The sequence below is a fragment of the Mesoplodon densirostris genome, chromosome 2, assembly GCF_025265405.1.
Source record: "Mesoplodon densirostris isolate mMesDen1 chromosome 2, mMesDen1 primary haplotype, whole genome shotgun sequence".
Taxonomy (NCBI): domain Eukaryota; kingdom Metazoa; phylum Chordata; class Mammalia; order Artiodactyla; family Ziphiidae; genus Mesoplodon; species Mesoplodon densirostris.
The window spans coordinates 38,587,232-38,608,794 of record NC_082662.1 but is presented as its reverse complement, the minus strand read 5'-3'; the positions used below and the strand labels follow the sequence as shown (position 1 = coordinate 38,608,794).

Sequence of the window (21,563 nt, the reverse complement as noted above, 5' to 3'; positions counted from 1 at the left end):
CGGGCAGGAAGATTAGTTAATCCAAGCAGGAGATTATTATGAACTTGGGCTGAGGCAGTGTTAGCGGAGTTAAAGGAGAGGCACTCGAATGGAGAGATACTTAGGAGGCAGAATCCACAGGATTTCGTGACCCTCTTGGATATGGAGCAGAGGCAGGAGCCAGGATGCATCCCAGAGCCATGGCTCCTGCCTGCTTCTCCAGCCTCATTGTATGCCCCTTTACCCCCCTCCCTGTTGGCTTTCCAGTTGCTGGTCTTTCTGTTCTTTGAACATTCCATATTCCTCTTGGCCTTAGCACCTCTGCATAGCCTTCTTTTCCCCTCTGCATATGTACTTTTTGTTTTCTACCTGGAGTCCTCTTTACCACTACTCTGCATTCCCTATCCTTTCACCTAGTTAATTCCGATTTATTCTATAAAATTCTGCTCAAAATGCTAAACCAGGTCAGGTCTTCCATATTATATACTATTCTATCATTCTGTACTTCTTAACAATTAAAATTAAATAATTTTCTGTGGACTTAGTTGTTTAATATCTGTCTCCCCAGCTACACTATAAATACCATAAAGTCAGGGATCATTTGGCCTTTTCACAGATGTATCCTTGGGACCTAACATAGTAGATCTTAAATAGTTATTAGTTTAATGAATGAATTAACCTTAAGATATTTTTTAAAAGAGAGAAATTAACATCTTTATGTGTTTTGGCTCTTCAAATTTCTTGTAGTCTCTAAGGGGAAGACATGTGCTGTAACTTTTGGGTTACCAGATTGAATACATTTTTGAATACATTTTGCATATTCTCTGTCGTTTGTCCCTGTTAGGATTCCATTTTTCTATCAGTTTGGTAACTTAGTATCATAGTAGCTGACTGTATGTAAACAAAGGATGAAAACAGAACTAGTATGATTTAGCAATGTCCTAATTTTTACAAAAAAAAAGTTTAAGGAGCAGTACCAAACATCACTCTGATTTTCCTAAGCCAGGAAAATGAAGTTGGTGTTTGGGAAACACTATAATAGCAATAAAATGTGGTTGTTAGGAGCTTAGACTCTGAAGCCGGAATGCCTGGGTTCAAATCCTAGCTCTGCCACTTACAGGCTGTGTAAACTTAGGCAAATTGAATAATTTCTCTAAGCTTCAGTTTCTTCACAAAAAATGGGGATAATAGTACTAAACACATAACATTGTGGTGAGGATTAAATGATGCAATGTTTGTAAAAGAACACATGGTAAGTGCTCAAAAACTGTTAATGATTAAAAGTTATTTATTTTCGTTCTTTTTTTTTTTTTTTTTTTTGCGGTACACAGGCCTCTCACTGCCGTGGCCTCTCCCGTTGCGGAGCACAGGCTCCGGACGCACAGGCCCAGTGGCCATGGCTCACGGGCCCAAGCGCAGCATGTGGGATCCTCCCGGACCGGGGCACGAACCCGCGTCCCCTGCATTGGCAGGCAGGCTCTCAACCACTGCGCCACCAGGGAAGCCCTATTTTCGTTCTTTTTAAATCAAAAGAAGCAATTTGACTGTATTCAGGAAGTATATTAATTTGAAGGAAACTCTTCACAAGTTTATTTTTCCTAGTCTTTACAGCCTAAAATGTTTCAGAATGTGAATTTATGGTCATTTTAATGTCTGTTATCATGACTATAATCGTGTAAATGATTACAAGCTGCAGATTGCATAACATCTCTGAGCCTATTCTTCATCTGTGAAATTATTATCTCTTTGGTCCTTTATCAGTTGATTCTCGGTAAAATGCTCTCTTGTGAACTAAACTGTAAGCTCCATAGGCACAAATGTTAAAGTTTCTTCATTTAATATGATTCAGTTTATCACTTTGCTGTACACCTGAAACTATCACAACATTGTTAATCAACTATACTCCAATGTAAAAAACCAAAAAACATGATTCAGTTTAGCAACTGAGGCACCAGATAGTTTCATATGGAGGTGATATTTGAGCAAAGCCATGAAGAACATAGGATTTCCTTATTTGGGAAAGAGACATTTTATTTATATTTTCCTCAAGTATAAAACTGGTCCTTGGTACTTTCTGTTTAGTCCAAGGTTGGGTCCAGCCCACGCTCTGGATTCCCCAGCACTGATGCTGGAAAAGAAATGTTAAGTAAACAATTTCAGTCTTTTCCATTTCCTCTTGTGCCACCATTTAGTTTAGAAGGCAGGAGAATAAGAACTCTTAAGCCATGAGCACTCCTGGATTTTTTTTTTGGGCTGCGTTGGGTCTTTGTTGCTGTGCGTGTGCTTTCTCTAGTTGCGGCAAGTGGGGGCTACTCTTCGTTGCAGTGTGTGGGCTTCTTATAGCGGTGGCTTCTCTTGTTGAAGAACATGGGCTCTAGGTATACAGGCTTCACTAGTTGCAGCACTCGGGCTCAGTAGTTGTGGCGCACGGGCTTAGTTGCTCCACAGCACGTGGGATCTTCCTGGACCAGGGATCAAACCCATGTTCCCTGCACTGGCCGGTGGATTCTTAACCACTGCACCACCAGGGAAGTCCCCACTCCTGGATTTTTAACAATTTCTTGCTGATCTTGAAGTTCTCAGAGCTCTTGTTGCACATTTAAGCATGACAAGCTGTAGCAAGGACTGCCTGCAAAGAACTCAGTTATTAGGGGCCTATGAGGCCATTTCTGCACACTTTTTGAATCTTTCTCCACTCCTAAATGGTACTTGGAGCATGTTGAAGGCAAGGAAAACATGGCACACTTACAGGATAACATTCTGGTAGGGGCTTACCTCATAGCAGGCATTTATAGAAGGTCATTTTTTTCCTGGAAGCCGAGACATCAGAGCCATTGTGGTATGTAGTGGAGAAGGGGCTGCAGTACAATTTTATTCTAAAATTTCTAAACAGTGTAGAGGCCAGGTAGGAAAGGTGCCTCAGCCACAGAACAGGAAGTTGAAATTTTTTCAAATCTTTTTCTCAGGGCAAAGCTAGCTTTGTGATTTGGGGGTGGGTTGGAGGGATGCAGTGCTTGCAAAACTAAACAGGAACTCCTTGAAAGTATATGGTGCATTCAGGGCTCACTCAGTGTTAAAGCACTTGAGGTTTTTTTTCCCCCTGTGTATGAAGTTGATAGGGCCACAAGGGGAGCAGCTGCCTGATTTTGACTGACTGTTTCTTCAAAAAGCCAGGTCTCTACTAGACCCAGCATCCCTGACTGCTTTGTACCAAAAGACATGCTGTAAGGAGGAAGGAAATATGGGCATTTGACCTTTACGGCCTACGGGAGCCACTAGTGAAGCAAGCACATGTTGCTTCCCTCTGTGCCTGCCTACTCCCTCTCCCACCAGTCCATCCACTATCTTAATCATTTCAAGACTTACAACTGATAAAAAGAGACTGTTTTAAAGTCTTTTGGGCATTTTGATAAGCAGGATGATTTCACAATATATGTGTTTTCTTTTTATATTTTAAGAAAATGTGAATGAAGGATCATCACAAAGCTGATATTCAGGAAAACTTTGTCTATAAAGTAGTTGTTTTTCCCATGAGTTCTAAGCAATTTTTGTGGTTGTTTCTGTCACTTTTTTTGTTAAAAGCCCACCATGTTCCAGGCACTAAGCTAGCCATTTTATGTTTTTTTCCTTATTTTACAGTTTAGGGTGTTAAGAGTCAGAGGATGTGAGAGAGCCAAATTTCTTTTTTAAAGTAAAGCCACCCAAGTGAAATAATATCAATAGATAAAGGCAATGATCATCAATGACTACTAAAACTATTAGGTGAAAAGTTGACAAGGAACTTTATAATGGATGGAGCAGGCTAACAACACCTGAACCCAGTTCTGAATTCTAACAGCACAGGAAGAAAGATTATCGGGCATGATGTGTCTCCTGATGTGATGTAATAGAAAGTATGCAACACAACCTGTGAAGTAATTTTACCAAAACCCTGAATCTGGTCAAGTCTCTCTAGAGCTAACTATTATTTTTCAGTAAATAATTGAAGGGGAAGAGGAAGGAGAAGGAACTTGTAGCTTAAGAGGCATTATCAACCAAATGTAATATCTGGACCTTGTTTGTATTCTGATTTGAACAAACCTTTCCTGTTTTTTGCTCTGTTTTGCTTTTGAAGTCAGTTGTGGAAATCTGAATACTGGATATTTGATATTGAGGAATTATTAATTTTCAGTTCTTGTGGGACTTCCCTAGCGGTCCAGTGGTTAAGACTCTGTGCTTTCAATGCAGGGGGAGCAGGTTTTTGATCCCTGGTTGGGGAACTAGGATCCCACATGCCACACGGGGTGGCACACACACACAAAAAAATTAAGTTCTTGGGGCTTCCCTGGTGGCGCAGTGGTTGAGAATCTGCCTGCTAATGCAGGGGACATGGGTTCGAGCCCTGGTCTGGGAGGATCCCACATGCCGCGGAGCAACTGGGCCCATGAGCCACAACTATTGAGCCTGTGCGTCTGGAGCCTGTGCTCCGCAACAAGAGAGGCCGCAATAGTCAGAGGCCCGCGCACGACGATGAAGAGTGGCCCCCGCTTGCCACAACTAGAGAAAGCCCTCGCACAGAAATGAAGACGCAACACAGCAAAAATAAATTAATTAATTAAAAAAAAAAAGTAACCACTAAAAAAAAAAAAAAAATTAAGTTCTTGTCTTTTAGAAATGTATACCGAGGTATTTACTGATGAAAGGATATTTATGGGATTTACTTCAATATAATAAATTGAGGAGGACAGGGAAGGAGCTGGGAGAGGGTAAAGGTTAAACAAGTTTATCTTTGTATTGATAATTGTTGAAGCTGAGTGATGGATGTAGAGGACTCATTATACAGCAGTCTCTCTACTTCTTTGTTTGAAAATGTCCAAATAAAAGAGTTAAAAGGTAAAAAGAGCACACAGTGGGTATTCAATAAATACATGCTGATTCAATAGAAATTTTTTAAAATTAGGCTTCTACATCTTTGCTTAAATCAGCAGATTATTGATGGCAGTTAGGTTTGCAATGGGAAAGAAATACTACATTGAACCTCTATGTAGCTTTATTCTCAGGAGTAATTAATCTTGAAAAAAGTGTTACTAGATTATAATAAGGGAAAAAGGAACTCCCAGCAAGGAAACTTCCACGGAGCCAACAAGAACCTTCTGCCTTTCAAGTGGGCTTAGGCCTGGAGCATGAGCTATACCAGTGTTAATACAGCTGATGGAGCCCAAAGATTTATCCAACTCAAATGAACATGTTCCCAAGAGCTTCATGGACCTTAATGAAAGCCTCTAGGGAGCCATGTCTAACTAGCTTTTGAAAAATAATTTGCAGAAAGTTTCTCAGTTGTTTTAACATTGACCTGCTGTGGAGACAGATGGAATCTAAATTGATATTCAACATTTTGTCTCTAATTCCAGATTAACCTAGAAGTTCAAACCATTACCAATGCTATAAAAACTGAAATTGTAGAATTTCAGTAAACATAGAAGTTATTTTCTAATAATGTTTCTAGTTTTATAGTTGTTTTACAGTTTATATAAATGTGGTATTGATTGCCATACAACACAGTATTATACCGAGGCAGTATAATGTAATAGTTAAGAGTATGGGCTTTTGAGCCAGACTGCCTGGCTGTGAATCTTGGCTTTGCCACTTAGTAGCAGAATGACCTTGAGCAAGTTACTTAACCTCTCTGTGCTTGTTTCCTCATACATAAAATGGGAATAATAATAGTAACCAGTCAGGGTTTTCCAGAGAAACAGCATCAGTAGGAGATAACTGTATATACATATATAGTATACGTTTCCAGGCCATCAGGCTGGAAATTCTTGGTCAGGATCTGATGCTACAGTCTTAAGGCAAAATTTCTTCTTTCACAGAGAAACCTCAGTTTTGCCTATAAGGCCTTTCAGCTGATTGAACAAGACCCACCCACATTATTAAGGATAATTTCCTTTAGTTAAAGTCAGCTGATTGTAGATGTTAATCACATCTACAAAACACCTCCACAGCAACACCCAGATTAATTAGTATTTGATTGAATAACTGGGTTCTGTAGCCTAGTCAAATTGACACATAAAGCTTACCATTATACCTATCAAATTCATAAAAATTGTGAAAATGTAATGAGTTAATGCATGTAAAGTACTTAGAACAGAGCCGAACACATAGGAGGCACTCATAAAGGTTAGCTATTATTATATACTCTTTAAATCCCAAAAGTAGTCTGGTTCTAGAAAAGATAATAAGATTTAGTGATAGTTACTATGAAATCATAATATATCTGTGCTAGATAGAACCTTGGAGGTCTTCTAGGCCAGCCTCTCATTCTAAAAATATGCAGGCCGAGGTCCAATCTGTTTTTCGTTTGTTGTTTTTCCATAAATTTATTTATTTATTTATTTATTTTTGGCTGTGTTGGGTCTTGTTTCTGTGCGAAGGCTTTCTCTAGTTGCGGTGAGTGGGGACCACTCTTCATCGCGGTGCGCGGGCCTCTCACTGTCGCGGCCTCTCTTGTTGTGGAGGACAGGCTCCAGACGCGCAGGCTCAGTAGTTGTGGCTCACGGGCCCAGTTGCTCCGCGGCATGTGGGATCTTCCCAGACCAGGGCTCGAACCCGTGTCCCCTGCATTGGCAGGCAGATTCTCAACCACTGTGCCACCAGTGAAGCCCCAATCTGTTTTCATAGTGCAGCCATAGTGATTTTGCTTTTTCACAGTAATGAGCAGTATACAGAGAAAGCCCTGCCCTCATGCGGCTTACATCTTAATAAGATACCCATAGTTTCTGTCCCAACTCTAACCAATATTCTTATTCATTTTCATGCAGGAAGGGAATGAGAGAATTGGGTTCAGAGACTGTGCTACAGGCCAAGTGCCCCCAAACAAGTAGAAATGTTTATATTCAACTTTTAGATTCAGAGGCTTGGAACCTAAGGTTTACCCACATTGGCATCATTACCTTATTTGAAATTTTAAAGTAGTCCTTCTAGGGACTTCCCTGGTGGTGCAGTGGTTAGGAATCCGCCTGCCAATGCAGGGGACGTGGATCCTAGCCCTGGTCTGGGAAGATCCCACATGCCACGGAGCAACTAAGTCCATGCGCCACAACTACTGAACCTGCACTCTAGAGCCCCCGAGCCACAACTACTGAGCCCGCGTGCCACAACTACTGAAGCCCGTGCGCCTAGAGCCCGTGCTCCACAACAAGAGAAGCCACTGCAATGAGAAGCCCACGCACCACAACGAAGAATAGCCCCCGGCTCACCGCAACTAGAGAAAGCCCGGGTGCAGCAACAGAAGACCCAACACAGCGAAAAATTAATTAATTAATTAATTAATTAATTAATTTAAAATAAAAATAAAAAAATAAAGTGGTCCTTCCATGTGGTCTCTTTTCATCAGTCATTTCTCAAGAATATACTAAATACTCCTGAGGGCCTGAGGGAAATAAAAAATGTACTTTCTTAGCACCTGATTTTCAAACACTGTGAAACTTGGCCACTGGGGAAGTTGTCTCATTCCCTTGACATGAAGACCCATTAACAAAAACTGCATAAAAGCATGAATAATAAATCTGTAGGACATTTACAGTTTGACAAAGCACTTTTTTTAAAATTTTATATATATATATTTTTATTAGTTTCTGCTTTATAACAAAGTGAATCAGTCATACATATACATCTGTTCCCACATCCCTTCCCTCATGCATCTCCCTCCCTCCCACCCTCCCCATCCCACCCCTCCAGGCGGTCACAAAGCACCGAGCTGATCTCCCTGTGCTCTGCGGCTGCTTCCCACTATCTATCTACCTTACGTTTGGTACTGTATATATGTCCATGCCTCTCTTTCGCTTTGTCACAGCTTACCCTTCCCCCTCCCCATATCCTCAAGTCCATTCCCGAGTAGGTCTGTGTCTTTATTCCCGTTTTACCCCTAGGTTCTTCATGACATTTTTTAAAATTCCATATATATGTGTTAGCATACGGTATTTGTCTTTCTCTTTCTGACTTACTTCACTCTGTATGACAGACTCTAGGTCTATCCACCTCATTACAAATAGCTCAGTTTCGTTTCTTTTTATGGCTGAGTAATATTCCATTGTATATATGTGCCACATCTTCTTTATCCATTCATCCGATGATGGACACTTAGGTTGTTTCCAGCTCCGGGCTATTATGAATAGAGCTGCAATGAACATTTTGGTACATGTCTCTTTTTGAATTATGGTTTTCTCAGGGTATATGCCTAGCAGTGGGATTGCTGGGTCATATGGTAGTTCTATTTTTAGTTTTTTAAGGAACCTCCATACCATTCTCCATAGTGGCTGTACCAATTCACATTCCCACCAGCAGTACAAGACGGTTCCCTTTTCTCCACACCCTCTCCAGCATTTATTGTTTCTAGATTTCTTGATGATGGCCATTCTGACTGGTGTGAGATGATATCTCATTGTAGTTTTGATTTGCATTTCTCTAATGATTAATGATGTTGAGCATTCTTTCATGTGTTTGTTGGCAGTCTGTATATCTTCTTTGGAGAAATGCCTATTTAAGTCTTCTGCCCATTTTTGGATTGGGTTGTTTATTTTTTTGCTATTGAGCTGCATGAGCTGTTTATAAATTTTGGAGATTAATCCTTTGTCAGTTGCTTCATTTGCAAATATTTTCTCCCATTCTGAGGGTTGTCTTTTGGTCTTGTTTATGGTTTCCTTTGCTGTGCAAAAGCTTTGAAGTTTCATTAGGTCCCATTTGTTTATCTTTGTTTTTATTTCCATTTCTCTAAGAGCTGGGTCAAAAAGGATCTTGCTGTGATTTATGTCATAGAGTGTTCTGCCTATGTTTTCCTCTAAGAGTTTGATAGTGTCTGGCCTTACATTTAGGTCTTTAATCCATTTTGAGCTTATTTTTGTGTATGGTGTTAGGGAATGATCTAATCTCATACTTTTACATGTCCCTGTCCAGTTTTCCCAGCACCACTTATTGAAGAGGCTGTCCTTTCTCCACTGTACATTCCTGCCTCCTTTATCAAAGATAAGTTGACCATATGTGCGTGGGTTTATCTCTGGGCTTTCTATCCTGTTCCATTGATCTATATTTCTGTTTTTATGCCAGTACCACACTGTCTTGATTACTGTAGCTTTGTAGTATAGTCTGAAGTCAGGGAGCCTGATTCCTCCAGCTCCGTTTTTCGTTCTCAAGATTGCTTTGGCTATTCGGGGTCTTTTGTTTCTCCAAACTAATTTTGAAATTTTTTGTTCTAGTTCTGTGAAAAATGCCTTTGGTAGTTTGATAGGGATAGCATTGAATCTGTAGATTGCTTTGGGTAGTAGAGTCATTTTCACATTATTGATTCTTCCAATCCAGGAGCATGGTATATCTCTCCATCTATTTGTATCATCTTTAATTTCTTTCATCAGTGTCTTATAATTTTCTGCATACAGGTCTTTTGTCTCCTTAGGTAGGTTTATTCCTAGATATTTTATTCTTTTTGTTGCAATGGTAAATGGGAGTGTTTTCTTGATTTCATTTTCAGATTTTTCATCATTAGTGTACAGGAATGCCAGAGATTTCTGTGCATTAATTTTCTATCCTGCTACTTTACCAAATTCATTGATTAGCTCTAGGAGTTTTCTGGTAGCATCTTTAGGATTCTCTATGTATAGTATCATGTCATCTGCAAAGAGTGACAGCTTTACTTCTTCTTTTCCATTTTGGATTCCTTTTATTTCCTTTTCTTCTCTGATTGCTGTGGCTAAAACTTCCAAAACTAGGTTGAATAAGAGTGGTGAGAGTGGGCAGCCTTGTCTTGTTCCTGATCTTAGTGGAAATGGTTTCAGTTTTTCACCATTGAGGACAATATTGGCTGTGGGTTTGTCATATATGGCCTTTATTATGTTGAGGAAAGTTCCCTCTATGCCTACTTTCTGCAGGGTTTTTATCATAAATGGGTGTTGAATTTTGTCGAAAGCTTTCTCTGCATCTATTGAGATGATCATATGGTTTTTCTCCTTCAACTTGTTAATATGGTGTATCACATTGATTGATTTGCGTATATTGAAGAATCCTTGCATTCCTGAGATAAACCCCACTTGATCATGGTGTATGATCCTTTTAATGTGCTGTTGGATTCTGTTTGCTAGTATTTTGTTGAGGATTTTTGCATCTATGTTCATCAGTGATATTGGCCTGTAGTTTTCTTTCTTTGTGACATCCTTGCCTGGTTTTGGTATCAAGGTGATGGTGGCCTCGTAGAATGAGTTTGGGAGTGTTCCTTCCTCTGATATTGTTTGGAAGAATTTGAGAAGGATGGGTGTTAGCTCTTCTCTAAATGTTTGATAGAATTCGCCTGTGAAGCCATCTGGTCCTGGGCTTTTGTTTGTTGGAAGATTTTTTTTTATTTTTTATTTTTTTGCTTTATAACAAATTTAATCAGTTATACATATACATATGTTCCCATATCCCCTCCCTTTTGCGTCTCCCTCCCACCCTCCCTATCCCACCCCTCCAGGTGGTCACAAAGCACCGAGCTGATCTCCCTGTGCTATGCGGCTGCTTCCCACTAGCTATCTACCTTACGTTTGGTAGTGTATATATGTCCATGCCGCTCTTTCACTTTGTCACAGCTTACCCTTCCCCCTCCCCATATCCTCAAGTCCATTCTCTAGTAGGTCTGTGTCTTTATTCCTGTCTTACCCCTATGTTCTTCATGACATTTTTTTTCTTAAATTCCATATATATGTGTCAGCATACAGTATTTGTCTTTCTCTTTCTGACTTACTTCACTCTGTATGACAGACTCTAGGTCCATCCACCTCATTACAGATAGCTCAATTTCATTTCTTTTTATGGCTGAGTAATATTCCATTGTATATATGTGCCACATCATCTTTATCCATTCATCCGATGATGGACACTTAGGTTGTTTCCATCTCCGGGCTATTGTAAATAGGGCTGCTATGAACATTTTGGTACATGTCTCTTTTTGAATTATGGTTTTCTCAGGGTATATGCCCAGTAGTGGGATTGCTGGGTCATATGGTAGTTCTATTTGTAGTTTTTTAAGGAACCTCCATACCGTTCTCCATAGTGGCTGTACCAATTCACATTCCCACCAGCAGTGCAAGAGTGTTCCTTTTTTTCCACACCCTCTCCAGCATTTATTGTTTCTAGATTTTTTGATGATGGCCATTCTGACTGGTGTGAGATGATATCTCATTGTAGTTTTGATTTGCATTTCTCTAATGAGCAAAGATGTTTAGCATCCTTTCATGTGTTTGTTGGCAGTCTGTATATCTTCTGTGGAGACATGTCTATTTAGGTCGTCTGCCCATTTTTGGATTGGGTTGTTTGTTTTTTTGTTATTGAGCTGCATGAGCTGCTTATAAATTTTGGAGATTAATCCTTTGTCAGTTGCTTCATTTACAAATATTTTCTCCCATTCTGAGGGTTGTCTTTTGGTCTTGTTTATGGTTTCCTTTGCTGTGCAAAAACTTTTAAGTTTCATTAGGTCCCATGTGTTTATTTTTGTCTTTATTTCCATTTCTCTAGGAGGTGGGTCAAAAAGGATCTTGCTGTGATTTATGTCATAGAGTGTTCTGCCTATGTTTTCCTCTAAGAGTTTGATAGTGTCTGGCCTTACATTTAGGTCTTTAATCCATTTTGAGCTTATTTTTGTGTATGGTGTTAGGGAGTGATCTAATCTCATACTTTTACATGTCCCTGTCCAGTTTTCCCAGCACCACTTATTGAAGAGACTGTCCTTTCTCCACTGTACATTCCTGCCTCCTTTATCAAAGATAAGGTGACCATATGTCCGTGGGTTTATCTCTGGGCTTTCTATCCTGTTCCATTGATCTATCTTTCTGTTTTTGTGCCAGTACCATACTGTCTTGATTACTGTAGATTTGTAGTATAGTCTGAAGTCAGGGAGCCTGATTCCTCCAGCTCCATTTTTCGTTCTCAAGATTGCTTTGGCTATTCGGGGTCTTTTGTGTTTCCATACAAATTGTGAAATTTTTTGCTCTACTTCTGTGAAAAATGCCAGTGGTAGTTTGATAGGGATTGCACTGAATCTGTAGATTGCTTTGGGTAGTAGAGTCATTTTCACAATGTTGATTCTTCCAATCCAAGAACATGGTACATCTCTCCATCTATTTGTATCATCTTTAATTTCTTTCATCAGTGTCTTATAATTTTCTGCATACAGGTCTTTTGTCTCCTTAGGTAGGTTTATTCCTAGATATTTTATTCTTTTTGTTGCAATGGTAAATGGGAGTGTTTTCTTGATTTCACTTTCAGATTTTTCATCATTAGTATATAGGAATGCCAGAGATTTCTGTGCATTAATTTTCTATCCTGCAACTTTACCAAATTCATTGATTAGCTCTAGTAGTTTTCTGGTAGCATCTTTAGGATTCTCTATGTATAGTATCATGTCATCTGCAAACAGTGACAGCTTTACTTCTTCTTTTCCAATTTGGATTCCTTTTATTTCCTTTTCTTCTCTGATTGCTGTGGCTAAAACTTCCAAAACTAGGTTGAATAAGAGTGGTGAGAGTGGGCAGCCTTGTCTTGTTCCTGATCTTAGTGGAAATGGTTTCAGTTTTTCACCATTGAGGACGATGCTGGCTGTGGGTTTGTCATATATGGCCTTTATTATGTTGAGGAAAGTTCCCTCTATGCCTACTTTCTGCAGGGTTTTTATCATAAATAGGTGTTGAATTTTGTCGAAAGCTTTCTCTGCATCTATTGAGATGATCATATGGTTTTTCTCCTTCAACTTGTTAATATGGTGTATCACATTGATTGATTTGCGTAAATTGAAGAATCCTTGCATTCATGGAATAAACCACACTTGATCATGGTGTATGATCCTTTTAATGTGCTGTTGGATTCTGTTTGCTAGTATTTTGTTGAGGATTTTTGCATCTATGTTCATCAGTGATATTGGCCTGTAGTTTTCTTTCTTTGTGACATCCTTGCCTGGTTTTGGTATCAAGGTGATGGTGGCCTCGTAGGATGAGTTTGGGAGTGTTCCTCCCTCTGCTATATTTTGGAAGAGTTTGAGAAGGATAGGTGTTAGCTCTTCTCTAAATGCTTGATAGAATTCATCTGTGAAGCCATCTGGTCCTGGGCTTTGTTTGTTGGAAGATTTTTTATCACAGTTTCAATTTCAGTGCTTGTGATTGGTCTGTTCATATTTTCTGTTTCTTCCTGATTCAGTCTTGGCAGGTTGTGCATTTCTAAGAATTTGTCCATTTCTTCCAGGTTGTCCATTTTATTGGCATAGAGTTGCTTATAGTAATCTCTCATGATCTTTTGTATTTCTGCAGTGTCAGTTGTTACTTCTCCTTTTTCATTTCTAATTCTATTGATTTGAGTCTTCTCCCTTTTTTTCTTGATGAGTGTGGCTAATGGTTTATCAATTTTGTTTATCTTCTCAAAGAACCAGGTTTTAGTTTTATTGATCTTTGCTATCGTTTCCTTCATTTCTTTTTCATTTATTTCTGATCTGATTTTTATGATTTCTTTCCTTCTGCTAACTTTGGGATATTTTTGTTCTTCTTTCTCTAATTGCTTTAGGTGCAAGGTTAGGTTGTTTATTCGAGATGTTTCCTGTTTCTTAAGGTGGGATTGTATTGCTATAAACTTCCCTCTTAGAACTGCTTTTGCTGCATCCCATAGGTTTTGGGTCGTCGTGTCTCCATTGTCATTTGTTTCTAGGTATTTTTTAATTTCCCCTTTGATTTCTTCAGTGATCACTTCGTTATTGAGTAGTGTATTGTTTAGCCTCCATGTGTTTGTATTTTTTACAGATCTTTTCCTGTAATTGATATCTAGTCTCAAAGCATTGTGGTCGGAAAAGATACTTGATACAATTTCAATTTTCTTAAATTTACCAAGGCTTGATTTGTGACCCAAGATATGATCTATCCTGGAGAATGTTCCATGAGCACTTGAGAAAAATGTGTATTCTGTTGTTTTTGGATGGAATGTCCTATAAATATCAATTAAGTCCATCTTGTTTAATGTATCATTTAAAGCTTGTATTTCCTTATTTATTTTCATTTTGGATGATCTGTCCATTGGTGAAAGTGGGGTGTTAAAGTCCCCTACTATGATTGTGTTACTGTCGATTTCTCCTTTTATGGCTGTTAGTATTTGCCTTATGTATTGAGGTGCTCCTATGTTGGGTGCATAAATATTTACAATTGTTATATCTTCTTCTTGGATCGATCCCTTGATCATTATGTAGTGTCCTTCTTTGTCTCTTCTAGTAGTCTTTATTTTAAAGTCTATTTTGTCTGATATGAGAATTGCTACTCCAGCTTTCTTTTGATTTCCATTTGCATGGAATATCTTTTTCCATCCCCTTACTTTCAATCTGTATGTGTCTCTAGGTCTGAAGTGGGTCTCTTGTAGACAGCATATATATGGGTCTTGTTTTTGTATCCATTCAGCCAATCTGTGTCTTTTGGTGGGAGCATTTAGTCCATTTACATTTAAGGTAATTATTAATATGTATGTTCCTATTCCCATTTTCTTAATTGTTTTGGGTTCGTTATTGTAGGTCTTTTCCTTCTGTTGTGTTTCTTGCCTAGAGAAGTTCCTTTAGCATTTGTTGTAAAGCTGGTTTGGTGGTGCTGAACTCTCTCAGCTTTTGCTTGTCTGTAAACGTTTTAATTTCTCCATCAAATCTGAATGAGATCTTTGCTGGGTAGAGTAATCTTGGTTGCAGGTTTTTCTCCTTCATCACTTTAATTATGTCCTGCCACTCCCTTCTGGCTTGTAGAGTTTCTGCTGAGAGATCAGCTGTTATCCTGATGGGGATTCCCTTGTGTGTTATTTGTTGTTTTTGCCTTGCTGCTTTTAATATGATTTCTTTGTGTTTAATTTTTGACAGTTTGATTAGTATGTGTCTTGGAGTATTTCTCCTTGGATTTATTCTGTATGGGACTCTCTGTGCCTCCTGAACTTGATTAACTATTTCCTTTCCCATATTAGGGAAGTTTTCAACTATAATCTCTTCAAATATTTTCTCAGTCCCTTTCTTTTTCTCTTCTTCTTCTGGAACCCCTATAATTTGAATGTTGGTGCGTTTAATGTTGTCCCAGAGTTCTCTGAGACTGTCCTCTGTTCTTTTCATTCTTTTTTCTTTATTTTGCTGTGCAGCAGTTATTTCCACTATTTTATCTTCCACCTCACTTATCCGTTCTTCTGCCTCAGTTATTCTGCTATTGATCCCATCTAGAGTATTTTTCACTTCATTTATTGTGTTTTTAATCGATGCTTGATTCATCTTTAGTTCTTCTAGGTCCTTGTTAACTGTTTCTTGCATTTTGTCTATTCTATTTCCAAGATTTTGGATCTTGGAAATAGAATCTTGGATCAGCTTTACTATCATTATTCTGAATTCTTTTTCAGGTAGACTGCCTATTACCTCTTCATTTGTTAGGTCTGGTGGGTTTTTATCTTGCTCCTTCTCCTACTGTGTGTTTTTCTGTCTTCTCATTTTGCTTATGTTACTGTGTTTGGGGTCTCCTTTTTGCAGGCTGCAGGTTCGTAGTTCCCGTTTTTTTTGGTGTCTGTCCCAGTGGCTAAGGTTGGTTTAGTGGGTTGTGTAGGCTTCCTGGTGGAGGGGACTAGTGCCTGTGTTCTGGTGGGTGAGGCTGGATATTGTCTTTCTGGTGGGCAGGTCCACGTCTGGTGGTGTGTTTTGGGGTGTCTGCGGACTTTTTGTGATTTTAGGCAGCCTCTCTGCTAATGGGTGGCGTTGTGTTCCTGTCTTGCTTGTTGTTTGGCATAGGGTGTCCAGCACTGTAGCTTGCTGGTCGTTGAGTGAAGCTGGGTGCTGGTGTTGAGATGGAGATCTCTGGAAGATTTTCGCTGTTTGATATTATGTGGAGCTGGGAGGTCTCTTGTGGACCAGTGTCCTGAAGTTGGCTCTCCCACCTCAGAGGCACAGCACTGACTCCTGGCTCCTCAATTTGGGATGATTTGTCGTCCATTCATGTATTCCACAGATGCAGGGTACATCAAGTTGATTGTGGAGCTTTAATCCGCTGCTTCTGAGGCTGCTGGGAGAGGTTTCCCTTTCTCTTCTTTGTTCTCACAGCTCCTGGGTCTCAGCTTTGGATTTGGCCCCGCCTCTGCGTGTAGGTCGCCGGAGGGCGTCTGCTCTTTGCTCAGACAGGACAGGGTTAAAGGAGCAGCCTCTTCGGGGACTCTGGCTCACTCAGGCCGGGCGGGAGGGAGGGGCACGGAGTGCGGGGCGAGCCTGCAGCGGTAGAAGTCTGCGTGACATTGCACCAGCCCGAGGCGCGCCGTGCGTTCTCCCAGGGAAGCCGCCCCTGGATCCCGGGACCCCGGCAGTGGCGGGCTGCACAGGCTCCCGGAAGGGCGGTGTGGACAGTGACCTGCGCTCGCACACAGGCTTCTTGGCGGCGGCAGCAGCAGCCCCAGCGTCCCACGCCCGTCACTGGGCTCCGCGCTTTCAGTCGTGACTCGCGCGTGTCTGTGGAGCCCCCTTAAGCAGCGCTCTTAATCCCCTCTCCTCGCGCACCAGGAAACCAAGAGGGAAGAAAAAGTCTCTTGCCTCTTCGGCAGCTCCAGTGTTTTCCCGGACTCCCTGCCGGCTAGCTGTGGCTCATTAGCCCCCTTCCAGCTGAGTTCTCGCCGCCAGCCCCAGTCCTCTCCCTGCGCTCTGGCCGAAACCCGAGCCTCAGCTTCCAGCGCCGCCGGGGCGAGCAGACAAGCCTCTCGGGCTGGTGAGTGCCGCTCGGCACCGATCCTCTGTGCGGGAATCTCTCCGCTTTGCCCTACCCAGGTATGTGGGGAGTTTCTTGCCTTTTGGGAGGTCTGGGGTCTTCTGCCAGCGTTCAGTAGGTGTTCTGTACGGGTTGTTCTACGTGTAGCTGTATTTCTGGTGTATCAGTGGGGAGGACGGTGATCTCCGCGTCTTACTCTTCCGCCATCTTACCCGGAAGTCTGTTGGAAGATTTTTAATCACAGTTTCAATTTCAGTGCTTGTGATTGGTCTATTCATATTTTCTATTTCTTCCTGATTCAGTCTTGGCAGGTTGTGCATTTCTAAGAATTTGTCCATTTCTTCCAGGTTGTCCATTTTATTGGCATAGAGTTGCTTATAGTAATCTCTCATGATCTTTTGTATTTCTGCAGTGTCAGTTGTTACTTCTCCTTTTTCATTTCTAATTCTATTGATTTGAGTCTTCTCCCTTCTTTTCTTGATGAGTCTGGCTAATGGTTTGTCAATTTTGTTTATCTTCTCAAAGAACCAGCTTTTAGTTTGGTTGATCTTTGCTATCGTTTCCTTCATTTCTTTTTCATTTATTTCTGATCTGATCTTTATGATTTCTTTCCTTCTGCTAACTTTGGGGGTTTTTTGTTCTTCTTTCTCTAATTGCTTTAGGTGCAGGGTCAGGTTGTTTACTCGAGATGTTTCCTGTTTCTTAAGGTGGGATTGTATTGCTATAAACTTCCCCCTTAGAACTGCTTTTGCTGCGTCCCATAGGTTTTGGGTCGTCGTGTCTCCATTGTCATTTGTTTCTAGGTATTTTTAAATTTCCTCTTTGATTTCTTCAGTGATCACTTCGTTATTGAGTAGTGTATTGTTTAGCCTCCATGTGTTTGTATGTTTTACAGCTCTTTTCCTGTAATTGATGTCTAGTCTCATAGCATTGTGGTCGGAAAAGATACTTGATACAATTTCAATTTTCTTCAATTTACCAAGGCTTGATTTGTGACCCAAGATATGATCTATCCTGGAGAATGTTCCATGAGCACTTGAGAAGAATGTGTATTCTGTTGTTTTTGGATGGAATGTCCTATAAATATCAACTAAGTCCATCTTGTTTAGTGTATCATTTAAAGCTTGTGTTTCCTTATTTATTTTCATTTTGGATGATCTGTCCATTGGTGAAAGTGGGGTGTTAAAGTCCCCTACTATGATTGTGTTACTGTCGATTTCTCCTTTTATGGCTGTTAGTATTTGCCTTATGTATTGAGGTGCTCCTATGTTGGGTGCATAAATATTTACAATTGTTATATCTTCTTCTTGGATCGATCCCTTGATCATTATGTAGTGTCCTTCTTTGTCTCTTCTAGTAGTCTTTATTTTAAAGTCTATTTTGTCTGATATGAGAATTGCTACTCCAGCTTTCTTTTGATTTCCATTTGCATGGAATATCTTTTTCCATCCCCTTACTTTCAATCTGTATGTGTCTCTAGGTCTGAAGTGGGTCTCTTGTAGACAGCATATATATGGGTCTTGTTTTTGTATCCATTCAGCCAATCTGTGTCTTTTGGTGGGAGCATTTAGTCCATTTACATTTAAGGTAATTATTAATATGTATGTTCCTATTCCCATTTTCTTAATTGCTTTGGGTTCGTTATTGTAGGTATATTCCTTCTGTTGTGTTTCTTGCCTAGAGAAGTTCCTTTAGCATTTGTTGTAAAGCTGGTTTGGTGGTGCTGAACTCTCTCAGCTTTTGCTTGTCTGTAAACGTTTTAATTTCTCCATCAAATCTGAATGAGATCCTTGCTGGGTAGAGTAATCTTGGTTGCAGGTTTTTCTCCTTCATCACTTTAATTATGTCCTGCCACTCCCTTCTGGCTTGTAGAGTTTCTGCTGAGAGATCAGCTGTTATCCTGATGGGGATTCCCTTGTGTGTTATTTGTTGTTTTTGCCTTGCTGCTTTTAATATGATTTCTTTGTGTTTAATTTTTGACAGTTTGATTAATATGTGTCTTGGAGTATTTCTCCTTGGATTTATTCTGTATGGGACTCTCTGTGCCTCCTGGACTTGATTAACTATTTCCTTTCCCATATTAGGGAAGTTTTCAACTATAATCTCTTCAAATATTTTCTCAGTCCCTTTCTTTTTCTCTTCTTCTTCTGGAACCCCTATAATTCGAATGTTGGTGTGCTCAATGTTGTCCCAGAGGTCCCTGAGACTGTCCTCTGTTCTTTTCATTCTTTTTTCTTTATTTTGCTCTGCAGCAGTTATTTCCACTATTTTATCTTCCACCTCACTTATCCGTTCTTCTGCCTCAGTTATTCTGCTATTGATCCCATCTAGAGTATTTTTCACTTCATTTATTGTGTTTTTAATCGATGCTTGATTCATCTTTAGTTCTTCTAGGTCCTTGTTAACTGTTTCTTGCATTTTGTCTATTCTATTTCCAAGATTTTGGATCTTGGAAATAGAATCTTGGATCAGCTTTACTATCATTATTCTGAATTCTTTTTCAGGTAGACTGCCTATTACCTCTTCATTTGTTAGGTCTGGTGGGTTTTTATCTTGCTCCTTCACCTGCTGTGTGTTTTTCTGTCTTCTCATTTTGCTTATGTTACTGTGTTTGGGGTCTCCTTTTTGCAGGCTGCAGATTCGTAGTTCCCGTTGTTTTTGGTGTCTGTCCCCAGTGGCTAAGGTTGTTTCAGTAGGTTGTGTAGGCTTCCTGGTTGGGGGGACTAATGCCTGTGTTCTGGTGGTTGAGGCTCGATCTTGTCTTTCTGGTGGACAGGTCCACGTCTGGTGGTGTGTTTTGGGGTGCCTGTGGCCTTATTATGTTTTTAGGTAGCCTCTCTGCTAATGGGTGGGGTTGTGTTCCTGCCTTGCTAGTTGCTTGGCATAGGGTGACCAGCACTGTAGCTTGCTGGTCGTTGAGTGAAGCTGGGTGCTGGTGTTGAGATGGAGATCTCTGAGAGATTTTCGCTGCTTGATATTATGTGGAGCTGGGAGGTCTCTTGTGGACCCGTGTCCTGAAGTTGGCTCTCCCACTTCAGAGGCACAGCACTGACTCCTGGCTGCAGCACCAAGAGCCTTTCATCCACCCGGCTCAGAATAACAGGGAGAAAAAGTAGAAAGAAAGAATTAGTAGAAGAAAGAAAGAGAGCAGGAAAGAAAGGAAGAAGGGAAGAAAGGAAGGAAGGAAGAAAGAAAGAAAGAAAGGAGGGAGGGAGGGAGGAAGGATGGAAAGAAAGAAAGAAAGGAGGGAGGGAGGGAGGAATGAAAGCAAAAGGAAGAGTGAATGGAAGAAGGGAGGGAGGGAGGAAGGAAGGAAAGAAAGAAAGACAGGAGGGAGGGAGGGAGGAAGGAAAGAAAAAGAAAGTGGAAAGAAGAAGGGTGGTAGGGAGGGAGGAAAGAAAAAGAAAGAAAGAAAGGAGGAGCGGAGGGAGGGAGGGAGGAAGGGAAGGTAGGAAAAAAAAAGAAAGAGCAGGTAAAGTAAAATAGAATAAAGTATGAAATATAGTAGCGTTATTAAAATTAAAAAGTAATTATTGAAAAAAAAACGGACAGATAGAACCCTGGGACATATGGTGGAAGCAAAGCTATACAGAGAGAATCTTACACAGAAGATTACACATACACATTCACAAAAAGAGAGCAGGGGGAAAAATAAAAAATCTTGCTCTCTAAGTCCACCTCCTCAATTTGGGATAATTCGTTGTAAAAAGAGGAAAAGGGGGGAAAGTCTCAAATCTTGTCCTCAAAGTCCACTTCCTCAATTTGGGATGATTCGCTGTCCATTTATGCACTTCTCAGACGCAGGGCACATCAAATGTACCGTGGAGCTTTAATCCGCTGCCTCCGAGGCTGCACAGAGAGATTTCCCTGTCTCTTCTCTGCTCTCAGAGCTCCCGAGTCTCAGCCTTGGACCTGGCCCCGCCTCTGCGCGTAGGTCGCCGGAGGGCGTCCGTTCTTCGCTCAGACAGGACGGGTTTAAAGGAGCCGCTGATTCGGGGGCTCTGGCTCACTCAGGCAGAGGGGAGGGAGGGGCGTGCAGTGTGGGGCGGGCCTGCGGCGGCAGAGGCCGGCATGACGTTGCAGCAGCCCGTGGCGCTCCGTGCGCTTTCCCGGGAAAGCCGTCCCCGGGTCCCGGGACACTGGCAGTGGCGGGGCGGACAGTGACCCGCGCTCGCACACAGGCCCGGCGGCGGCGGCGGCAGCAGCAGCCCCAGCGTCCCACACCCGTCTCCGAGGTCAGCGCCTTTAGCCGCGGCTCGCGCCTATCTCCGGCGCTTCCCCAAGCAGCCCTCTTAATGCCCTCTCCTCGCGCACCAGGAAACAAAAGGGAAAAAAGTCTCTTGCCTCTTCGGCAGCTCCAGACCCTTTCCCCGGACTCCCTCCGGGCTAGCCGTGGTGCACTAACCCCTCCAGGCTCTCTTCCTGCCGCCAGCCCCAGTCATCTCCCTGCGCTCCGACTGAAAGCCGATACCCGAGCCTCAGCTCCCAGCCCCGCGCGCCCCGGCGGCCAAGCAGACAAGCCTCTCGGGCTGGTGTGTGCCTGAGGGCACCGATCCTCTGTGCGGGAATCTCTCCGCTTTGCCCTCCACACCCCTGTTGCTGTGCTCTCCTCCGCTACTCCGAAGCTTTCCCCCTCCGCCACCTGCAGTCTCCGCCCGCGAAGGGGCTTGTAGTGTGTGGAAACCTTTCCTCCTTCACGGCTCCCTCCCACTGGTGCAGGTCCCGTCCCTATCCTATTGTCTCTGTTTATTCTTTTTTTCTTTTGCCCTACCCAGGTATGTGGGGAGTTTCTTGCCTTTTGGGGGGTCTGAGGTCTTCTGTCAGCGTTCAGTAGGTGTTCTGTAG

General features: G+C 41.5%; 1 protein-coding gene across 1 annotated transcript in view; it reads left to right on the top strand.

Moving 5' to 3' along the window:
- Positions 1-21,563, top strand: part of ZSWIM5 (zinc finger SWIM-type containing 5) — a 270,681-nt gene that overhangs the window by 175,796 nt on the left and 73,322 nt on the right. The window lies entirely within an intron of this gene.